The 6,366-nt window shown below is 34.1% G+C and overlaps 1 pseudogene; it reads right to left on the bottom strand.

The window, feature by feature from the left end:
• Positions 1–260: 260 nt before the first annotated feature.
• On the bottom strand, positions 261–1,129 carry LOC147822127 (olfactory receptor 5T3-like; annotated as a pseudogene).
• Positions 1,130–6,366: the final 5,237 nt, after the last annotated feature.

Raw genomic sequence — 6,366 nt, forward strand, 5'->3', positions numbered from 1 at the left:
TATCACCACCTATTATTATTTAATATACATAAGTGTAAACAAAGGTATATGTATACTTAAAATGTCATATACAGACATTTCTCACATACTACACTAGATGACCAATTAATGCTTTATTGGAAATATTCTGGGAATATAAGTGCTATCAAATAAAAGCAAGAATTTTTTTCTAGATTCTGACCAGAGATATATAGATCTACAGTCACTATTATTTTAGACTTAATAATTTTTAAAAATTCACTTTAGTTAGAAACCAATTTCTATGAAGAATTTTTCATTGCCTTTTTTACCTCTTTATTCCTCAAACTATATATGATGGGGTTCAGCATGGGACTGACAATGGTGTAGAATATGGACACTACCATATTGCACTCCAAGGCATAGCTGGAACTTGGTATCTCATATATGAAGAGGATTGTCCCATGATAAATGGACATGCTGGCTAGGTGGGAGCCACACAGCAGAATGCATCCTCAGAATGGCCAACAGGATGAAGCCATAGGAGATGAGGACAATCAGGATGGTGACCACCTCAATGACCCCCATGCAGTAGAAGAATAGAAGCTGGATTGTGTATCAGAACTGGAGATAGTGAGGAAAGGAGGGATATCACAGAAAAAGTGTCTAATTTCACTAGATCCACAGAAGGACAGGCTAAATGTGGCCCCAGTATGTACCATGGCAAGTAAAATGCCACCAGCATAAGAAACCATGATCAGTGGAACAAAAACTCTGGGTGACATCCTTACTGAATAGAGCAGTGGGTTGTAGATGGCCACGTAGTGCTCATAAGCCATATCCACCAAGAGAAAGCACTCTGTGTTCCCCAAAGCAAAAAAGAGAAGCATCTGTGTGGCACATCCAAGAAGTGAAATGGTTTTATCCTTTGTCAGAAAATTGACCAACATTTTGGAGGTGACAACTGTGGAGTAGCAGGCATCTAAGAATGATAATACACTGAGAACATGGCTTTGTGTAGCCGGATGTCACTGATGACCAATGCTGCAAGACTCAAATTTCCTACTAGAGTGAAAAGATAGATTTCTAGGAATAGGGAAAACAGGAAGACTAGCAGGGTGAAATCATCTGTGAAACTGATCAGGATAAATACAGTGACTTTGGTCATGTTGCTCAAATGAATCACTTTGAATCCATGGGGTTTTTTTAAGCATTCCTGATATTTCAGTTATTATTTACATGTCTTAAAGGCAATATCTGGAGAAGATCGAGTGTATTCCATCATATTCATGCATTTATATTTGGGGAAGGGTACAGAAATGCTTGTCATTGAGAGAAATAAAGCAGCAATGAAGAAGTCCAGACCAAATCATCAATTATTATCTTCAGTTACTGAATTGAATAAATTATGTTATTTGGTTGTAAACTAAATGCATCTTATTGAAAGAATCTGTCCATTTAATGTGTTGAGTTTTCAATATGTTCTCTGAAACTTCTTCACCTGCTTTTGTATTGCCTTTTCTTAAGGTTCATAAAGATGGATTAACTTTACTGGTTTTCATTCACAGAATAACTTTCTTATTGCTCTTAGTTTCTTAAATGAGAACATCTATGCTTACATTATCAGATTGCATTTAAGTGAGAGAAGAAATGTGGTAATCACTGAATAAATATTCTTAGTTAACTAAAAAAATCTGATGTTACTTTTATATTTTTATCTGTCAATGAAGGCAGCCTACATGACCAAAAACTGTCAAGCTCAATCTTCTAATAATTATTTCACCCCTTCAATACATGCAGGACTGTGAGGGATAGAATGCAAAACCATCTCTTATTTCTGATTCATTTTTTATTTTTTTGCAAAAAATAAAAATTCAGTTTTTAAATTTCATTTTAGATTTTGTGTTTCACTTTTCTTTTTTGAATCAAGATATTATTATTTTCTACTTTGGGCTTCTGTTGTTAGTTTAAGCCATCATATTGTTTCATGCTAAAAAAAAAAATACTGGTGGCAGGTGTCACAATTCCTATGCTAAATGTAGATACCATATCTCGGGTTATATTTTTGAGATATACTTGTGTCAACAGCTCATAATGATTTCTTCAAAATATAGGTGATTTAAAATTTCTAAAACTACTCTAAATTAATAATACCAATTAAAATATTTGTAGAAGCTGTAAGAACAGTACTTACCACAAATGTGAGAGATGCAAAAGTGACAAAAATACAGACCTTGGAGTTTTTACAAAACATGAATAATCTGGAAAACCAAACAAAAATCATTCCTTCACTTCTCAAAATCTGAAAATACTAGTTATTTCTGATGTTAAAAACAGTAAGCTGGCAAAAAGAGAGAATTTTACATAGCAGCTAGCACATTAGTTATGATTCTATGAAGGATAAAAATTGTGTGAACATTATCTTGTGGACTATGCACAACAACTTGCACATAACTGGTTCCATATCCTTGTATCAATGAGAAAACTGTGGCCCAGAAAGATACAGAAATTGACTAAGTCACACAGTTAGCAGAGCTATGATTGAAGCCCATGTTTCAGAGTCCACATTTAATGCTATTTTCAGTTCACCACACTGCAGACTCATTGTGATACACTGGAATTCTGAAATCATCATCTAGAAATAGTGCAAAATCATATCTGCATGTATTTGAATTTATTTAAAAGCAATCAAGCTTAGAAAGATTATCATGTTTAAAAAGTAAAAGCTAAACATCCTACTCAATCAGTTTTCTAACTGGTAAATAAATTTAAATCTCTTAGTGAGAAAAAATTCCAAAAATACCATCTAACCAATATCTGGTTAAAATGTAATTTTATCTCCATTGTGCCATTAGCACAAATTATAATTATTTTATTCTATTCTCCTTTTATATTACCTTTTTAAAGGTAAATTAAAGCAAATTCTTCATTCACTGCTCTATTGGCTGATATTTAGAGGACATTCTCCCATTTTCTCTGCTATATTTCCTGAAAGGAATGGGATTAATCTGTACTATAATCTCGTTATGTCCCTTCTCTTAGACGTAAATACTGACAGACTTTTAGATTCAAATTCAAGACTATAAATTGTAAATATTTCACAAGCAATGGAAAGCATCTCCTATTATCACCAGAAATGAACTACTCACTGAATTAAATGTAAGTAAGGTGGTATATATTTGCTTTCTTATATAAAGTCCTTGAGTTTCTCTTGAAGTCCTCCAGGATGCTCCAAAGAGTATACCCAAGAACTTTTTTCTAGGACACAAAGTTACCAAGCTGGTTTTGTGTTTTCTACAATAAATGGCTGAAGGATGTGGAACAATGATTTACCTGATAAAAATGGCATGAATGTATATATGTTCCTGATAGAAGATGCAAAATGTATATGCATAGAGGTAGAAAGAAAGTACTTCTAGACTTGATAGTAAATATGTACAATTGGAATGATAACAAAAATCTAGTTCCCTTTTGTGGAAATATAACCTGATGAATTCTCTATCTTGGAAGGATACATATTATCTGATAATATAAAAGCATAAGTTAGGATTAATAATCATTCCTTAATGATCATCATACTTATTTTAATTTTTGCTTTCTAAATAAAATGCAGTTTACATTATTTTCTCTATCATACCTTCTTTTTAATTGACAATGTTTCATAATATAGTCACATGCTCTTGAACTAAGAATCCTCTTAATTTGTAATATAAATGTGTAGAAACAATCCTTTTTGGCTGATTTAAGTTTTCTCTGTCTGCTTTAGTGTTTTATTAACAGATTTTAAGGGAAATGTATAGGTTTTCCTGATATTAGAATATTTCTATTTCTGCTTTCATTTTTCTTGTTTTAGAAGTTCCCTACTATGGTTGCTACATTACTTTTTAACACATAAAACTCATTATCTAAGCCTTTATGTTAAATTAAAATAAATGATTACATAATACCATTTTCTTTTATTTTGACATACTCTCACATATTCTGTACTTTTGCATAAAAATTTCAATTGCTGTTTTCTTTTCCTGTGTATTACCAAAGTGCTCTTTTTGCTCATTTTGCAATTTTCTGAAGTACTTTGTAATATACTTGCCTGATTTTTAAAATACTATATTGAGATACAGAGTAGAGGATGATTTGGAGTGGGAATATTTACTAACAACTCATGCATCTCCAAGAATTTCAACTATCCATGCACATAAATGCAGCTAAGGAATTTAAGTAAGAGCACAGTACCTGTAGCACAATAAATAAGAAAGAAAAAAAAGAACATAGGAAGGACAGTTTTACAATCCCAGCATCACACCTTGCACAATTTAAGGCAACACAGATAGAGGAAAATCACTTGAGATAGGGACGTTACCATAGGACTTTGCCTTGTAACCCACCATGGAAACCTCTCTCAGGAAAATCCAATATTGAGGAGAATCCCACAGCCCCAAGTCTATGCCACTACATGCAGACTGAGGCTAAAGACAGTCACATCCTCCTGTAAGGAAGTCTTCCTGTAAGAAGATGGGTCTTCTGGGACCCATTACTGCAACTTCCCTTCTCTTTGAGTCCTTTGACTCACGTACATGGAGGGCTCCAGAGAAGATGGATAAATTGCATGAGTTTCCTAATTTAAACTTCAGAAAAATATGTGAGAATTGATACTAATAGGATGGGTAGCAGTGGAAGTGGTCCACTGTTAGGTCACAGTGAATATATTTACATGGACCTACCAAGCAGATTCTGAACTTCATATTGAAGCTCAAAACATTAGTAAAGTTGTAGGAATATGCCTTTTCAGCCAAAACAAACCAAGAGGTAGCTCACACAAAATGAGTTAGAAAGGATCTACCTGCTTTTAAAAAGTTCATAGAAAATGTGACTCAAAGGATCAGGGAGATTTGAAATATAGATAGTGGAGCTGTCTTTCAAGCCTACAAACACATGCCACTGGTGATGAGTACACATCTATAGACCTAGTACTTGAGAGGTTAAGGCAAGAGAAAGATGGGGAGTTAGAAGTCAGACTGGGCTACACAGCAAGTTGAAAACCAGCTTGCATAACAGAGTAAGATCCTATTTCCAAAAAAAAAAAAAAGTGAATACATAACCAAACATGATGGTATCAAATACATTTTTGAGAAGAGTTCCATCCCCAGCATCCTTGAAGGTCTCTTTTATCTTTCTTTTCTATACGAATCCATGGTGATGAATCTCACTATTTAATAGAAAACTCTAAACTCAGGGAAAGTAATTAGGATATAAATAGTAGTGGTCAAGTATCACAAACCTCAAAGACAAAGTGGTTGTTGTTGCTGTGGTGGGAACTGACATTAATGGGACAATCAATAACCAATCTACATGCATCTACCATGTTGCCTAGATAACCATGGCTTTCCTAGATAGGAAGAAAACTAAAAACCTGCTCGATTATTTCTTGATCACTATAACATGAGAATTCTAAGACAAATGGACAAGAGTCTAACTTGGCACGTAAAGAGTGATATCTCCATACTGGATCCAGTTTATAAAACTAGACTATTGTGAATGAAGAAGATTCCATATGCCCCAAAGGAAGGGTCTCGTTACTCTCAAAAATTTATATTGTTGATATTTTCCCAGTCACCATCAAAATACATAAGAACTTATAGCAGAAAATATAGATTGAGGAACAACATCTTTTTTATATCTTTATTGGTACATGTTAGGTGTACAATACATTTACATTTATCATTGGGTGCTTGTACCTGAACATGCTGTATCTTAGTTCTTATTTTCCCCCATTATCTGTGTGCCCTTCACCCCCTCCACCCTTCCCTATTTACATAGACTTTGCTTCCATTATTTTCTTTCTCATATTTTTTCTTTTCCCTTCTTCCCTTTCCAATTCCCCTCCCACCACCCCTACACCTTTGGACTTTTTCCTATTTCAAATTATCAATTATTCATTTTAATCAATATAATCCTTATATAGACTTTCAGTTTCTCACACTAGAGAAACTATTTGGTATTTATACATGTGTGTCCTATTTATTTCACTTAAGAGTATAGCCTTAATATGTCTCCATTTAGCTATAAATGTCTCTGGTTTCTCATTCTTTATGGCTGAGTAGTACTCCATTTTATTGAAAAAAAACACGTCTTTATCCAGTTTCCAGTTGATGGGCACTTGGGCTGTTTCCAAGCTTTAGCTATTACAAACTGTGCTGGTATAAACATAGGTGCACATATATTGCTGTGGTATGATTCTTTTAATTATTTGGGGAAGATACCCAGTAGGGGAATAGCTTGGTCAAATGGGAACTGTAGTCCTAGTTCTTTGAGGTATCTCCATACTGATTTCCACAGTGGTTGCACCAGTCTGCACTCCCACCAACAATGGAGAAGGGTTCCTTTCTCTTCACACCCCCGCCATCATTT

This window comes from Heterocephalus glaber, unplaced genomic scaffold (genome assembly GCF_053883595.1).
Source record: "Heterocephalus glaber isolate CG9 unplaced genomic scaffold, H.glaber_assembly_v1.0 deba00001673, whole genome shotgun sequence".
Lineage (NCBI taxonomy): Eukaryota > Metazoa > Chordata > Mammalia > Rodentia > Bathyergidae > Heterocephalus > Heterocephalus glaber.